This window comes from Protopterus annectens, chromosome 15.part0 (assembly GCF_019279795.1).
Source record: "Protopterus annectens isolate FY-2018-M chromosome 15.part0, PAN1.0, whole genome shotgun sequence".
NCBI lineage: Eukaryota > Metazoa > Chordata > Ceratodontiformes > Protopteridae > Protopterus > Protopterus annectens.
The window spans coordinates 13,545,496-13,564,175 of record NC_056749.1 but is presented as its reverse complement, the minus strand read 5'-3'; positions in this window follow the sequence as shown (position 1 = coordinate 13,564,175).

Below are 18,680 nucleotides of genomic sequence, written 5' to 3'. Positions count from 1 at the left end.
TCTGAGGGATGCAGGGGTGCTGATTGTTTTACTATGTGCAGGTGGCCATTCTAAGGAATGCAGGGGTGCTGATGATGTTACTGTGGTACAGCTGGCTATTCCCAAGGACACAGGGGTGCTGATGGTGCTACTGTGGTACAGGTGGTCATTCTGAGGGATGCAGGGGCCATTCTGAGGGATGCAGGGGTGCTGATGGTGTTACTATGTGCAGGTGGCCATTCTGTGGGATGCAGGGGTACTGATGCTGTTACTGTGGTGCAGCTGGCTATTCCCAAGGATACAGGGGTGCTGATGGTGTTACTGTGGTACAGATGGCCATTCTAAGAGATGCAGGAGTGGTGATGGTGTTACTATGGTGCAGCTAGCCATTCTAAAGGATGCAAGGGTGCTGGTGGTGTTACTATGGTTGAGTTGGCCATTCAGAGGGATGCAGGGCTGCTGAGTGTTACTGTGGTGCAGATGGCCATTCTGAAGGATGCAGGGGTGCTGATGGTGTTACTATGGTGCAGGTGGCTCTTCCCAAGGATGGAGGGGTGCTGATGGTGTTACTGTGATGCAGGCAGCTATTCTTAAGGATGCAGGGGTGCTGATGCTGTTAATATGGTGCTGGCGGCCATTCTGAGGGATGCATGGTTGCCTATGGTGTTACTCTGGTGCAGACAGCTATTCCCAAGGATGCAGGTGTGACGATGGTGTTACTATCGTGTGCTGATTGTTCATAGGTTCATAGGTTCATACTAGGCTATCTGCCCTAGGGCATTTCTAAGCCTAGCCAGAGTGTGTTTGGCTTTCGCCACCCATTTTAAATTAATTTTGCTATGCCCTTTTTCTAGGTTAGTATACTGTGCCTCTGTCTAACAGTGACACAGAAGTGATACCCGGGGTAAACCTATGATCTCCCATCCACTCATCAAGATTCCTCTTGAAGAGAGTCAATGAGGGACTCTGCCTAACCTGGACTGGGATTTTATTCCAGAGTGAAGGGAGCCTCTGGGTTATGAATCTGTCCCTCCAGCATGTCCTATTTATTTCAGTGCTGAGGTTCAAGTCTCTCGAGCGTGTAGCTCGATGGGATTTGGATTTTTTGAGGTGCAGCATGTCCCATAATTCCAGGTTGGACATGGTCTTATACGTCAGGCACAGGTCACCTCTGAGCAGGCGGTATGCCACTGAGTAGAGCTGGAGTTTCTTTAACCAGGCAGCATATGGCATCTGTTTGAGCCCTTTGATCCTCTTGGTGAGGCACTTTTGGGGTCTTTCCAGTTGCTGCAGGTGTCTGGTAAGGTACATCCCAAAAGGGGCATTGTACTCTATTATGGGCCTGATGAGGGATGAGTAAAGATGACCTCCCCTGATATAGATGTGAATCCCTTCATGATTAGGTGGGCTATATAAAATGTTTTTCTAACCAATTTGGCCACGTGGTTGTCAAATGAGAGATTGCTATCAACTTGGGTCCCCATGTCCCTAATTACTTCTTCTGTACTTAATGGATTACCACCTATGTGGTAATTTGTGGGCACTTTGTTTTTTCCAAAGGGGATGACTATACACTTTTTGGCGTTTAGCTTGAGGCCATGGCTCTGGCACCAGTTGTCTGTTTCTATGAGGCCCTTCTGGAGGATGCTTGTGTCAGCTGGAGAGTTGATTATGGCACCCAGTATACAGTCATCTGTGAACTTGGTCAGCCACAGTCCTTCCGTGTTGGCCTGTACCTCCGAGAAATATATACCAAACAAGAGCGGTCCCAGGACTGAGCCTTGTGGGATGCCACTTGTAACTGGTTTGGAGTCTGACATGGCTCCAGAATTCTAACCATGTGAGTTCTGTCATTGAGCCAGTTTGCAACTCATCTAGTGACATAGGGGTTTATATTTAAGCTGGTGAGCTTATCTATAATGCCCGAGTGGGGTATTGTATCAAAGGCTTTTGCGAGGTCCAGATAGGCTGTGTGGACCACCTTCCCTTCGTCAATGACCTTGGTGACTGTTTCAAAGAAATCAACCAAATTTAAGAGGCAGGATCTGCCCTTAACAAAGCCGAACTGGGTAGGATCCAGTGTATGTAGGTCCCCAATATCTTTATTTATGAGGTCCATGATGATCCTTTCCATATCTTTGCAGACCAAGCTAGTCAGGCTTATGGGGCGATAGTTTCCAGGGTCCGTTGAGGCATCACCTTTGTGGAGAGGGACCACTGTTGCTGTACGCCACTGTTTGGGTACACATCCTGTAGTAAGGCTGAGATTGAACAGTAGTTTTATGTTTGGCTTTAGCTCTTCTTGGAGTTCATGTAGGACGCAGCCCGGGACACTGTCTGGTCCCATTGATGCTGTGTTTTTTGCTTTGGAGAGGGCAGCTCTTACCTGAGCATCTGAGATGTCAGGGGGGCAGCACTCTGCTGGGATAGATATTTGCCCTTTTGGTGGGAGTTTGCTGAACCTGTCAGCTAGGATGTTGGCAATGTCTGTAGGTTCAGTGTATTTTTTGTCATTTTGGACTAATTCTGAGCATATCTGGGAATTCCCACCCAGGTTCCTAACATAACTAAAGAAAGCCTTGTGATTATCCTTACTGTCCTGTGCAATTTTTCTCTCGAAGCTGGCCTTTGACGATTTTATGAGTGCCCTTAGTTTTTTGCTAATACTGATCAGAGATGCCTTCTCTTTTTGGGATTTTGCTCTATTATGTAGTAGCTTCCTCCTTCTATTGTATAGTTTGTTTATGGCTGGGGTCCACCAGACAGGTTGTCTGCCTTTGGAGGATTGGGTCTTGGTTTTATTTGGGATTGCATGATCCATGCATTCCTGAAGGTGTTCATAGAATGCATTTATAAAGGATTGTGCGGTCTGGACCGTATTTTCCACAGGCCCGGGGGCTTTGAAGGATTCCACCTCGGTTTTGAGGAGTGTGAAATTTGCTTTAGAGAAGTTTTTCACTGCGGTTTTCAGGGCAGGGGTGGGGTCGGGATGTGAATATCCAGTGAGATCAGTTTATGGTCTGATCTTACCAGTGAGGGATACACTTCTGGTCTGGAGCATAGAGTCCCCATATTGGTGATGATCAGGTCCAGTATGTTTTCCCCTCTTGTGGGAGTGGTAACAAGTTGTTCCATAGCATTTGAGTTTATGAATTCTAGGAACCTTTGGGCAAAGGTGTTGGAGCTAGAGTAATGCTCCCAATCTATGTTTGGGTAGTTGAAGTCGCCCAATATAATGGTGTTCGGAGAGACCTTCATATTTTCCAGTGTTCTCAGGAAGGCCGAGTGGGGTTCCTGGGTTTGAGAGGGTGGTCTGTAGCAGGCTATAAACTGGAAGGCAGTTTTACCCACTGTTAGTTGCACATGGATAGTCTCTGATGCTTCGTGCTTTGCCACCAACCTGGAGGTGTGGGTATCTTTGATGAATATCGATACTCCCCCTCATTTTGTGGTTCAGTCCAAGTTTTGGGGCCGAAAAGCATGGTATGAGGTATAACCTGGTAGTGCTGGGGTGCTCTCCGGAGTCCTGAACCAGGTTTCTGTTACTGCACAGATATCGATGTTCTCCATGCTAAGGAGTGTTTTGAGTGTGTGCATCTTGAGGTTTAGACTTCTGGCGTTGAGTAGCATTACTCTTAGTTTCTTATCCTTTGTGATACCTACAGAGGTGGGTTTGTCTTTTGAGCCTTGCCTAAAAAAGGCACTATGGGGGTAGCAAGAGCCTTTGCCAATATCCGAAAGCCCAGGGGTGACAGGTGGAAGCCATCCCTAGCAAAGCATCGTGGCTTGTCGTGCATATCATCCCAAGCTGACAGGCATTGGATCCCCTTTGAATGACACCAATACTTAAGCCAATTGTTGAAATTGATCATCTTGTCTTCATATTGTGGCATCATTCTTGGTGAGGGTAAGATGCTACTCAAGGTCAGTGTCATACCAGCCTGGGCTACATGCTCAGAGAGCTCCTCTATGTCTCTTTTCATGTAGTCCAGGGAGGCACGTCTCAGGTCATTCACACCAGCATGGAAAATGACTGAGTCATATTTGTACTTGCCTTGGAGTGACCTGAGTGCTTGTGTTATGTGGCGGATCCTAGCGCCAGACAGGCTGCTCACCGTGACCTTCTCCTTGTTCAGCCTGGTGAACGGGACGTCAGTGTGCCTGACGATAGAGTCACCTATTACAAGTGTATGAGGTGTGTTGTTTAGCCTTAAGGGCTGTGACTGTTCGGCACACTGGCTTTGTGAGATATGTGTTGCACGTGTTTTGTTTTGGGGTAGTGGTTGCTTGGGTGTCTGCTTTGGAGGTCTCTGCTGCTTAGGCAGATCTTTATTTAGAGCCTCCGAGTATGTTTTTGTGTGATTATGTGTTTGGTTTGCTGTCGTGGTAGGTCTATGTGAGACTGGAATTGTAGTGAGTGTGGTTTCCTTCTCCTCCTGACTGGTTATGCCAGTACTGAGTTGAGGGAGCTTAGCCTCCAGTTTGGCTATATGGTTGCATCTCTCACATGTGTTGGAATTTGTTGGGAGGAGGAGAGGGTTGTCTGTGTACATGAGGCAGTTGTAACATTGCCTCAAGATTCCCAGATTCACCAGCTGGACCAGAGAGGAGATTGACAACTGACCTTTGGATATGCTGGAATAGTATTGGGAATTCCTTTATAATTGAAAAAAAAAGGGCCAATTTATCACAGATGACTGCAAACTGGGTGCCATAATCGACTCTCCAGCCGACACAAGCATCCTCCAAAAGGGCGTCATAGAAACAGACAACTGGTGCCAGAGCCATGGCCTCAAGCTAAATGCCAAAAAGTGTATAGTCATCCCCTTTGGCAAAAACAAAGTGCCCACAAATTACCACATAGGTGGTAATCCATTAAGTACAGAAGAAGTAATTAGGGACATGGGGACCCAAGTTGATAGCAATCTCTCATTTGACAACCACGTGGCCAAATTGGTTAGAAAAACATTTTATATAGCCCACCTAATCATGAAGGGATTCACATCTATATCAGGGGAGGTCATCTTTACTCATCCCTCATCAGGCCCATAATAGAGTACAATGCCCCTTTTGGGATGTACCTTACCAGACACCTGCAGCAACTGGAAAGACCCCAAAAGTGCCTCACCAAGAGGATCAAAGGGCTCAAACAGATGCCATATGCTGCCCGGTTAAAGAAACTCCAGCTCTACTCAGTGGCATACCGCCTGCTCAGAGGCAATCTGTGCCTGACGTATAAAGCCATGTCCAACCCGGAATTAATGGACATGCTGCACCTCAGAAAATCCAAATCCCATCGAGCTACGCGCTCGAGAGACTTGAACCTCAGCACTGAAATAAATAGGACATGCTGGAGGGACAGATTCATAACCCAGAGGCTGCCTTCACTATGGAATAAAATCCCAGTCCAGGTTAGGCAGAGTCCCTCATTGACTCTCTTCAAGAGAAATCTTGATGAGTGGATGGGAGATCGTAGGTTTACCCCGGGTATCACTTCTGTGTCACTGTTAGACAGAGGCAGAGTGTACTAACCTCGAAAAAGGGCATAGCAAAATTAATTTAAAATGGGTGGTGAAAGCCAAACACACTCTGGCTAGGCTTGTAAATGCCCTAGGGCAGATAGCCTAGTATGAACCTATGAACCTATGAACCTATTCTACACTGAAGATTCGTTTCTAATTCTTCCCGACTCCATTGGTACTATAGTTTTGTTGTTTGTTTTTAGGTTCATAGGTTCATAGGTTTATACTAGGCTATCTGCCCTAAGGCATTTATAAGCCTAGCCCAAATTTTTGTGGCTTACGCCACCCCTTATATGAAAAAATACTGTGCCCATTAGTTTGTTGTGCCTCTGTCCAGCAGTGACACAGATATGATTCCCGGGGTAAACCTACGATCTCCCATCCACAGGTCTAGATTTCTCTTGAACAGAGTCAGCGAGGTGCTCTGCCTCACATGGACCGGGATTTTATTCCACAGCATAGGGAGTCTCTGAGTGATAAATCTATCCCTCCAGCACATCCTATTTATAGCCGTGCTAAGGTTTAAGTCGCTTGCTCTAGTGGTTTTGGTGGATTTGGATTTTTTGAGGTGGAGCATGTCCATTAATTCCGGGTTGGACATGGCCTTGTATGTCAGGCACATGTCACCTCTGAGCAGACGGTATGCGACTGAATAGAGCTGGAGTTTCTTCAATCTGGCAGCATATGACAGACTTTGGAGTCCCTTTATCCTTTTGGTGAGGAACATTTGGGGTCTCTCCAATTGCTGCAGATGTCGGGTGAGATACATCCCGAATGGGGCATTGTACTCGATCATTGGTCTGATAAGTGAAGAGTACAGTGGAACAATGACCTCACTAGATCTGGATGTGAATCCTTCATGATCAGGTGGGCAATGTAGAAGGTCTTTCTAACCACTTTAGCAATGTGAGTGTCAAAAGAAAGGCCACTGTCAACCTGGGTCCCCAGATCCCTGATAACCTCTTCTGTGCTTAGTGGATTGCCACCTATATGGTAGCTTGGGGTTACCTTGTTTTTCCCGAAGGGTATGACTATACATTTTTGGCGTTTAACTTCAGGCCATGGCTCTGGCACCAGCCATCTGTTTCCGTGAGTCCCTTCTGAAGGATATCCATGTCCGATGCACTTTCCACTATGGCCCAGTTTGCAGTCGTCTGCAAACTTTGTCAGCCAAAGTCCTCCCATGTTGGCCTGTACTTCTGAGAAGTAGATGCCAAACAATAGGGGCCAAGGACCGAGCCCTGTGGGACACCACTTGTGACCGGCTTGGAGTCTGACACAGCGCCAGCAACTCTAACCCTGTGGGTTCTGTCCTTAAGCCAGTTTGCAACCCATCTTGTGACATATGGGTTTACATTTAAGCTGGTAAGTTTTTCTACAATACCCGAGTGGGGTATTGTGTCGAAAGCCTTTGCAAGGTCAAGGTAGGCTGTATGGACTGCCTTTCCTCATCAATGGCCTTGGTGACTGTTTCAAGAAGTCGACCAAGTTCAAAAGGCATGATCTTCCCTTGACAAAGCCAAACTGGGTCGGGTCCAATGTCTGCAAGTCCCCTATATCTTTGTTTATGAGCTCCATTATGATCCTCTCCATAGCTTTGCAGACTAGACTTGTTAAGCTTATGGGGCGGTAATTACCAGGGTCCGTAGAGGCGCCGCCTTTGTGGAGTGGGACCACAGTTGCCGTACGCCACTCCTTGGGCACGTATCCTGTGGTAAGGCTGAGATTAAACAGCTGCCTTATGTGCGGGTTTAATTCCTCATTTAGCTCGTGTAACACACAGCCGGGGACACCATCCGGTCCCATTGATGCTGTGTTTTTAGCTTTAGAGAGAGCAGCTTTCACCTGCGCATTTGAGATGTTCGGGAGGCTACACTCGGCTGGGATAGTTATCTCTCCTTTAGGGGAGAGGGGGTGAAGTTTGCACTGAACCTGTCTGCCAGTATGTTGGCAATGTCTGTGGGTTCAGTGATTTTTGTATCATTTTGGACTAATTCTGAGCATATCTGGGAGTTTCCACCCAGGTTCCTAACATAGCTGAAAAAGGCTTTATGATTTTCCTTTGAATCCATGGCAATTTTTCTCTCAAAATTGGCCTTAGTTGATTTTATGAGTGCTCGTATTTTTTACTAATAATGATCAGGGGTGACTTCCCTTTTATGGATTTTGTTCTATCATGTAATAGCTTTCTCCTCTTATTGTAAAGTTTGTTAATGGCTGGGGTCCACCAGACTGGACGTTTGCCCTTTGTGGAAAGAGTCTTGGTTTTATTTGGGATTGCCTGATCCATGCAGTCCTGGAGGTGTTCATAGAAGGCATTTGTAAGGGCTTCCGCAGCTTGGGTTGTGGTTTCCTCTGGCTCAGGGGCCTTGAAGGATACCACACCAGTCTTGAGTAGTGTGAAGTTTGCTTTAGAGAAGTTCTTCACTATGGTCTTTTTGTTTGGGGTGGGGGCGGGATGTGGATTTCCAGTGAGATTAGTTTATGATCAGATCTCACCAATGAGGGATATACTTCCGGTGTGGAGCATTTTGTCCCCATGTTTGTGACAATGAGATCTAGTATATTTTCTCCTCTTGTGGGAACAGTGACTAGTTGTTCCATGGCATTTGAATTTATGAACTCCAGGAACCGTTGGGCTAGAAAGTTAGGGCTTGAGTAATGTTCCCAGTCTATATTCGGTAGTTGAAGTCACCCAATATGATGGTGTTTGGAGATACATTTATACCCTCCAGTGTCTTCAGGAAGGCTGTGTGGGGTTCCTGAGTTTGAGAGGGTGGCCTGTAGCATGCTACAATTTGTAGAGCAGTTTTGCCTATGGTTAGTTGCACCTGGATGGTTTCCGAAGCTTCGTGCGTTGCCACCAACCTGGAGGTGTGGGTATCCTTTATGAATATGGATACACCCTCCTTTTGTGGTGTGGTCCGGGTTTTGGGGCGGAACACATGATATGAGGTAAAACCTAATAGTGCCGGGTGCTCTCAGGAGCCTTGAACCAGGTTTCAGTTACAGCACAGACATCGATGTTCTCCATACTGAGAAGGGCCTCGAGTGCGTGCATTTTGAGATTTAGACTTCTGGCATTGAGCAGCATTACCCTCAGTTTCTTCCCATTTTTGTTTTCTAGGGTGGTAGGTTTAGAATTTGAGCCTTGCCTAAAAAGGCACTATGGGGGTGGCAAGAGCCTTAGCCAATATCCGGAATCCCAGGGTGACAGGTGCAAGCCGTCCCTTGCGAAGCAGCGTGGCTTGTCAAGCATGTCATCCCAGGCAGACAGACACTGGATCCCCTTTGAATGACACCAGACATTAAGCCAATTGTTAAAGCTGATCATCTTGTCTCTATATTGTGGCATCATTCTTGGTGAAGGAAGGATACTGCTCAGGGTTAGGGTCATACCTGCCTGGGCTACATAATCAGAGAGCTCCTCTATGTCTCTTTTCATGTAGTCCAGGGAGGTACGCCTCAGGTCATTCACACCAGCATGGACAATGACTGTGTCATATTTGTACTTGCCGTGGAGTGACCCGAGTGCTTGTGTTATGTGGCGGATTCTAGCGCCCGATAGGCAGCTTACTGTGACCCTCTCCTTGTTCAGCCTGGTGAGTGGGACGTCAGTGTGTCTGACTATGGAGTCACCTATGACAAGTATGTTTGGTGTTGTATTTGGCCTTAAGGGCTGTGACTGCTTTGCACACTGCTTTTGTGGTTTATGTGTTGCTTGTGGGGTGTCTTTGTACCTTATCCCGTGGTGGACAGTTTTGGACTGTTATAGTTTTTCTTACTGTCTGGAAATGGAAGATTTTTCGAAGAAGCAAGTTGATATTGGTACACAAATAGAGAATAGCAGCATAAACTTATTGGATGTTTCCACGTACAGCATTCCATTTGAAATGGCTTCTGCGATGAAATTGTTTAACACAGCTGTTGAAAAAACACAGGATTTGTTTCATAGACTGAGCCATGCTACTCCCAGCAGTAATTGTATTGAAAACTCTACATCTAATCTGCCTAATGATCCACATAATGTTGTGCATGCAGAAAATCACACTACTGAAGCTTGCTTTATTAATAGACTGTTGTCTCCTAACATTTCTAACCCATTTATTGGTCTGGATGGTACTAATAACTCGAATTTGGATATACATATTGACCCTAAACAAGTTACTCCTGGTAATTGCAGACATTTGACCCTAAACAAGTTACTCCTGGTAATTGCAGACATTTAATTTTTAAATTGGAGAAGCTTCTTATTGTTTACAAGAGCATCGAGTATGATATTTTATATCTCTCTACTTGTAGAGATCTTAAAATTATACCTCCAGGCCTTAGGATGAGTAGATTTCCCAATGGCATTAATAAAGAAAGCGATCTTTACACTTCCCTTTGTTCAGTTTTTAACACAGCCGGCTTGGAAATACTTAAGTTACTGATCATACACTATTAATCTAAACTGAACGCTCTGAGCGAGGATATCACTGCACTTAACTTCGCTGTACTGGGGCATGCGTTCTTTCAACAGCTGAGAAAAGAATGGATATTTTTAGAAGGGAAGTTATCTAGACATGTGGCCATCCTGACTAGTAAAAAGAAAAAGAAACTTTATAGGGACATTCAGCAATATAAGTACGATAATGCTTACGCGCTTAAAACCAGCGGTATTAAGTTTAAAATACTTTTTGCTTCTAATAATGCACTTTTCAGTTCTGGTCATGTAATTAAGTTCTTTGCATTTGGCACAGAATGTGAATGTTTCTGAAGAGGCACAGGATTAGTTTAATAGAAATTGTAAAGAAGCACCCATCGCATTTCCTTTGAATACTAACAATATAGATGAAGAAGCTGATAGTTCTCCTGTTAAAGTTAACGGTTCTTGTGCCCAGAGTGAACAGTTACTGCAAAGTTCGTTGATTTCAAGTCACAACACTCTCGAGAAATCTATTCCGCTTTCTCTTGCAGTTAAGAGACAAAGCACTAGTTTCGAGAGATTTTTAACAGATCCCAACCATTTTACTGTTAAAAATATGTTTCCAGCACAAAACAAACAGTTTAAACATATGGAAAATGTTAATCCCATTGCTTCCACTAGTGCTGATAATTTTTTATTGTTCAGCCCCACGACCAGACAGAGTCCTATGATTTGTTCTAGAGGAAGGAGTCGAGGCAGAGTGAGAGGGAGAGCAAGAGGGAGAGCGAGAGGCAGAAGCAGAGCAAGAGGACAGACACATTTTTAACTGCTTCTAACAACCCATTTCCTGATCTTGGACACACCCAAGACATGTTTAATCTTACAGACATTACTCTTGATGAACACTGTTTAAACTGTTTATGCAAAGGCTTGAACTTCATTCCCTCACAAAGGGCTTCTGTTACTAATGTTTTAATTGATCTTAAGCTTTTTTGCAGAAAACTTAACTTAAAATAGGACGTAAAAAACAAGAATTTGAATGCTTTTATCAATGGTACTGATGTTAATGAAGTTACTAGTCTGGGTATTGTAGCTAACTCGGGTGGGTGGTACTGATGTTAATGAAGTTACTAGTTTGGGTATTGTAGCTAACTCTGGTGGGTGGTACTGATGTTGAGGAAGTTACTAGCTTGGGTATTGTAGCTAACTCTGGTGGGTGGTACTGATGTTAATGAAGTTACTAGCTTGGGTATTGTAGCTAACTCTGGTGGGTGGTACTGATGTTGATGAAGTTACTGGCTTGGGTATTGTAGCTAACTCTGGTGGGTGGTACTGATGTTGAGGAAGTTACTAGCTTGGGTATTGTAGCTAACTCTGGTGGGTGGTACTGATGTTGATGAAGTTACTAGCTTGGGTATTGTAGCTAACTCTGGTGGGTGGTACTGATGTTAATGAAGTTACTAGCTTGGGTATTGTAGCTAACTCTGGTGGGTGGTACTGATGTTGATGAAGTTACTAGCTTGGGTATTGTAGCTAACTCTGGTGGGTGGTACTGATGTTAATGAAGTTACTAGCTTGGGTATTGTAGCTAACTCTGGTGGGTGGTACTGATGTTGATGAAGTTACTAGTCTGGGTATTGTAGCTAACTCTGGTGGGTGGTACTGATGTTGAGGAAGTTACTAGTCTGGGTATTGTAGCTAACTCTGGTGGGTAGTACTGATGTTGATGAAGTTGCTAGCTTGGGTATTGTAGCTAACTCGGTGGGTGGTACTGATGTTGATGAAGTTACTAGCTTGGGTATTGTAGCTAACTCTGGTGGGTAGTACTGATGTTGATGAAGTTACTAGCTTGGGTATTGTAGCTACCTGTGGTGGGTGGTACTGATGTTGATGAAGTTATTAGCTTGGGTATTGTAGCTAACTCTGGTGGGTGGTACTGATGTTGATAAAGTTACTAGCTTCGGTGTTGTAGCTAACTCTGGTGGGTTGCCTATTGATGCTATTGATTGTGATTCTGGTTCTACATCTACAGACAGTGATAGTACTGACTCAGAAGTTAGTCCAGTGTCTCCTTTAAAAAGGAAGAGCACGTTTGATCCCTTCCTAATCCAGCTTTGAAAATTTTTTCTAAGGTTTGTGAGAGAGAAATAAGAGCTACTTTAAGCAGTAAAACTCCTTTTAAATGGCATAATTTAACTAAGGAAGGGGGCAGCAGTTGATAGCCTTAGTATGAACCCTGACATTAAAATCCTTAAAGCTGACAAGGGAGCAGGCATTATTATGGAAACTAAATGTTATAACAGTAAGATGGAAGCTATATTAACTGACACTGAGAAATACAAAATAGTTTCCCCTGATTTTGTTTCCAACAGTTTTTGAGGATTCACAAAGGAAGCGGAGTACAGCAGAAGTAAGAACAAAACTCCAAATTTAATTCCAAGAATGTGCACTTATAACATATGGATGAGCGCTTTCACCATTACAGCTTCTTCAGATCCTTGTATAAAAGTCACAGTAGACCTCCCCTTATATAAGCAGCTCAATTAATCAATTAAAACAATTTAAACAATTAAAAGCAATGCTGGAAAATTTAAAGAACTCTCCCATATATAAACATGTTAATGTAAAGTAAGACAAAAATATATAAAACTTGCATAGTGACCTAAACACATGTAAATAAACATTCTGATAAGTTAATATTGATAAAATACATAATCAAGAACATATACAAATAAATGATAGTTCATTTTATGTGCCTGCGTTGTCTCAGCTTAGGTTTTATAGAAGCTCTATCATTCAACCCATGCCCCCTATCAGCTTTCAAATGAATGATCCAGTCAGTCTCCTTAGATTCAGTAAGATTCATAGTATTACCACCCCTCTTATTCACAACAATTATCTCTAGGACCCGGAACAAGAAAGTATGATCATTGTCATTGGTGGTTATATGTTTTGCTAAGGCATTGTGTAAAGTGCCCTTTCTCATGTGGTAAAAATGCTCTCTCATTCTATCCCTTAACGGCCGGTTAGTTTTACCAACATAGAAACTTGGGCATGCCTGACAAGTAGCTAAATACACCACATTAGGTGTCATACAATCTGCATCTGCCTTGATGGAGAAAATGGTGTGTAAATCCAGGTGTATAAACACCTCACTGCTATCAATAAATGAACAGAAGTTGCAGTGACCACAGGGTTTAGTGTGACCAGTGTTCTTCATAATCCTATCATGTCTGGGGTGACAAAGCAATCGCTTTAGGTTGCTCTTATTTCGAAATAGGAAACTTGGTGTCTCCCCCACAATGCGTTTCAAGTCATCATCAACCAGGAGAATATCCCAATGTTTGCTAATAATTTCCTTTAACTGATATTGATCAGAAGTATACAGAGTAGAAAATTTAATAGATCTATTTAACATATGATCTCCAACGGTTTGATCTTGGACCCTGGGTCCAAAGTATGGTGCACCTGAAGTGGTGCGTGACATGTATGCTTCCTCCATGTATGGTATAATCTCATTATCCTTGTATCCCCGGGTCAGTAATCTATTTCTCAGATTGTCTAATTCTGAGATAAATCCCTGTTCAGTGGGGTTCAATCTCGAGGCTCTAATGGCCTGTCCTTTCATTATATTCTTAAAAACAAATTGTGGGTGCATACTAGACCTTAATAACAAGGAATTGCAGTAACATGCCTTGCGATAGACCCCCGTATTTATCATATCATCTGTTAATCTCTCAATATATAGGTCTAAAAAATCAATTCTATGTGTGTATTTATTGATAGCAGTGAGGTGTTTATACACCCAGATTTACACACCATTTTCTCCATCAAGGCAGATGCAGATTGTATGACACCTAATGTGGTGTATTTAGCTACTTGTCAGGCATGCCCAAGTTTCTATGTTGGTAAAACTAACCGGCCGTTAAGGGATAGAATGAGAGAGCATATTTACCACATGAGAAAGGGCACTTTACACAATGCCTTAGCAAAACATATAACCACCAATGACAATGATCATACTTTCTTGTTCCGGGTCCTAGAGATAATTGTTGTGAATAAGAGGGGTGGTAATACTATGAATCTTACTGAATCTAAGGAGACTGACTGGATCATTCGTTTGAAAGCTGATAGAGGCATGGGTTGAATGATAGAGCTTCTATAAAACCTAAGCTGAGACAATGCAGGCACATAAAATGAACTATCATTTATTTGTATATGTTCTTGATTATGTATTTTATCAATATTAACTTATCAGAATGTTTATTTACATGTGTTTAGGTCACTATGCAAGTTTTATATATTTTGTCTTACTTTACATTAACATGTTTATATATGGGAGAGTTCTTTAAATTCTCCAGCATTGCTTTTAATTGTTTAAATTGTTTTAATTGATTAATTGAGCTGCTTATATAAGGGAGGTCTACTGTGACTTTTATACAAGGATCTGAAGAAGCTGTAATGGTGAAAGCGCCATCCGTATGTTATAAGTGCACATTCTTGGAATTAAATTTGAGTTTTGTTCTTACTTCTGCTGTACTCCGTGTCCTTTGTCACTTACGTTATGTGTAACTCATGGAACTGGAGCGTTTGCTTGCTTAGCAGAGGCTTTTAGTTTACTTTATTTTTATTCAGTACATTTTTTCTGCTTGCCAGCAAGAGTAAGACTCTTTTCTTGGGTAATGGCGAATCTTGAACTGGATTATGTCCCGAGAAGTGAAGACCGTGGGACTGGAGCGTTGCAGGCGCGCTTCCAACAGTATTTAAAAGAAACTGTCAGTGCATCTGTTTTTTGAGTCTACGCCGACCTCCGATGATGTCATGACGCCGACCTTGAATTCAGAAAGACTACATGCAGTTTTGGATAGCATGGAGAAGGATTTCATGAGGCTCAAACGCTTACAAACACAGCGGATACACTTCCAGTTCTGCCTCGAACAACATATTATTCCACGAGGTTTAAGGGTTCTTAATATGCCAAATCAAGGCAAGGAACATCCAGATTTACTCGCGAAATGGCAACGCCTGAACATTGAGGTGAGTCGCAAGTATTTGCAACTACTAATTGACTTTTTCCTCCCTGAGGAGGTTAGGTTAACAGACAATATTAAGCGCAAACAGCAGGAGCTGTTTAGTAACTTTTCGGATAAGGTGGTTGCACCATTGTTTGAGAACTTGCTAGATTGTGTGCTAGCGTATGAAAGAAAACTTTACAGCAGAAAAAACACAAAGCCACCAGGGATATTAATGATTTTAAATTGGGCAATGTATTCTTATGGCCCAAAGCAGGGCAGGATTCCTCTACAACGTCTCAGATGCATAGGGATCCTTCTACCCCCATGCCTCCTAGGAAAGTAAAGGAATCTACACACTTTAATTTTATCAACGATGTTACAAGTAATAGTGTAACAAACGACATGAATGTGGGTGTTGAACTGAATGGACATAACAGCATTACTCCTGTGGAGATGGACTCTGCCCAAGTTTGTACTGGGGGGGTCACCATCAGTAATGATGCATGTATTTTGGAAGGAATACCACCTGTCGCTGGGACTACCACAGACAATTGCAAGGACTCTGTGGATGTTATTCATATTGTACATCCCAGTGCATGTACTAGAAACAACTTATATCCTGAAGTACATGTGGTTAAGAATAGACCTGTTTCTACAAAAGAAGGATCAGAGCCTGTTGTTAAACCTAAGAAAACTACTACTTTGACTGATTCCAGCAAGTTCTCAAGTTTGGATTTGACTTTTCCTCTGCCAGTGCACATGGAGAAAGGTCCCCGCAGACCTCGCTCCATGAGCAGGGGCAGACAGAAGAGGAAATTATCAGGGGATTTTATGCCCCATCAGACTTTAAAGAGAATGTGGAACAACAAGCGTTAATCTATAATTTGTCCCACATTACTCTAACAGATGATGATACCAGTTTATTAAACAAAGGTTTGAATTTTATTCCTAAAAGCCAGAGCAAATTGACTGATACAATGGTGGATTTAAAACTTTTTTGTAGGAATGTGATGCTTAGATTCATTTATAATGATTCTGAGAAAGAATCAGCACAGAGCAGGAAGTTTACTTTTAAGAATTTAAGTGATTTTGTACCAACTCACCACCCATTAGTTGAAGCATTCCTTAAGTTAACAGAGGAGGAATTGTATAGTTACTATAATACTCAACTGGGACCCCAAAAACAGAAGAGGCGGGATAACTTGAGCTTTCGGGAACGTCAGTGTCTGAGGAAATTGTAGAATGATCCTACCATTATAATTAGACCAGCTGATAAAGGTGGAAAAGTAGTATTGGATATGTCATTTTATACGGAGGCTATGTCCTCCATGTTACAGGACAGGTTCTATGAACCTACTTCCATGGAACAGGTTCACTTTGTTGTCAGATATATTCATGACACGCTTTATGATATTCTTAGAAGTAATTTAATAAATAAGGAGCTATATGGATACCTTATGATTTATACACCCACTATACCGATTATACAAGGTCTCCCCAAGGTACACAAAATATGAAGAATCCACCCATGAGACCCATAGTTTCTGGCCATGGATGGGTAACTGAACACCTTTCAGTTTTGTGGAGAAACATCTGAGATGTATATTGAATGACAATGTTACAGTCTTGAAGGATTCCAAGCAATTTTTGATTGATCTGTATGAATGTATTGGACACCATGATAGAATCTCTAGTTGTACTTTTGTGACTTTTGACATTCAATCCCTATTTACTGTAATACCTAATGATATAGGACTTGATTATGTGTTAAATTATCTGAAAGCACACAGTACTTACACTGCAGTATTGATAGACCTCATAGTTCATTTTTTAGAACTGGTCTTGGAGAACAACTTATTCATGTTCCAAGACCAGATCTATAAACAGCGTGATGGTGTAGCTATGGGCATTCCATGTGCAAATAGCTACGCCAACATGTTCCTTGCATATTGGGACGAACATGTTTTATTTAAGAATGCACTTTTCTGTGAACATGTGGTGTTCTACAGAAGGTTTGTTGATGACCTTTTTGTTCTTTGGAATGGAACATCAGAACAGCTGGAATCAATGCTATCCATTATGAATGATTTAACTACATTCCTTACTTTTACCATGAACTATTCCACACATAGAATTGATTTTTTAGACCTATATATTGAGAGATTAACAGATGATATGATAAATACGGGGGTCTATCGCAAGGCATGTTACTGCAATTCCTTGTTATTAAGGTCTAGTATGCACCCACAATAAGAATATAATGAAAGGACAGGCCATTAGAGCCTCGAGATTGAACCCCACTGAACAGGGATTTATCTCAGAATTAGACAATCTGAGAAATAGATTACTGACCCGGGGATACAAGGATAATGAGATTATACCATACATGGAGGAAGCATACATGTCACGCACCACTTCAGGTGCACCATACTTTGGACCCAGGGTCCAAGATCAAACCGTTGGAGATCATATGTTAAATAGATCTATTAAATTTTCTACTCTGTATACTTCTGATCAATATCAGTTAAAGGAAATTATTAGCAAACATTGGGATATTTTCCTGGTTGATGATGACTTGAAACGCATTGTGGGGGAGACACCAAGTTTCCTATTTCGGAATAAGAGCAACCTAAAGCGATTGCTTTGTCACCCCAGACATGATAGGATTATGAAGAACACTGGTCACACTAAACCCTGTGGTCACTGCAACTTCTGTTCATTTATTGATAGCAGTGAGGTGTTTATACACCCGGATTTACACACCATTTTCTCCATCAAGGCAGATGCAGATTGTATGACACCTAATGTGGTGTATTTAGCTACTTGTCAGGCATGCCCAAGTTTCTATGTTGGTAAAACTAACCCGCCGTTAAGGGATAGAATGAGAGAGCATTTTACCACATGAGAAAGGGCACTTTACACAATGCCTTAGCAAAACATATAACCACCAATGACAATGATCATACTTTCTTGTTCCGGGTCCTAGAGATAATTGTTGTGAATAAGAGCGGTGGTAATACTATGAATCTTACTGAATCTAAGGAGACTGATTGGATCATTCGTTTGAAAGCTGATAGGGGCATGGGTTGAATGATAGAGCTTCTATAAAACCTAAGCTGAGACAACGCAGGCACATAAAATGAACTATCATTTATTTGTATATGTTCTTGATTATGTATTTTATCAATATTAACTTATCAGAATGTTTATTTACATGTTTTAGGTCACTATGCAAGTTTTATATATTTTTGTCTTACTTTACATTAACATGTTTATATATGGGAGAGTTCTTTAAATTCTCCAGCATTGCTTTTAATTGTTTAAATTGTTTTAATTGATTAATTGAGCTGCTTATATAAGGGGAGGTCTACTGTGACTTTTATACAAGGATCTGAAGAAGCTGTAATGGTGAAAGCGCTCATCCGTATGTTATAAGTGCACATTCTTGGAATTAAATTTGGAGTTTTGTTCTTACTTCTGCTGTACTCCGCTTCCTTTGTGACTTACATTATATCTACCTCACGGAACTACAGCGTTTGCTTGCTGAGCAGTGGATTTTACTTTACTTTATTTTTTATTCAGTTTTTGAGGATTGATAATACCTTAGCCAGACTATATCAGGAAGGTAGTATTTCTGAGCTGGAAATGGATTACATGGAAGTTAAATTACCACAGGTGGGCAGATTTTGGGGATGCCTAAAACCCGTAAAAACCCTACAGATCCCCTCTTAGGCACATTGTGGCATCTGGGAAAAC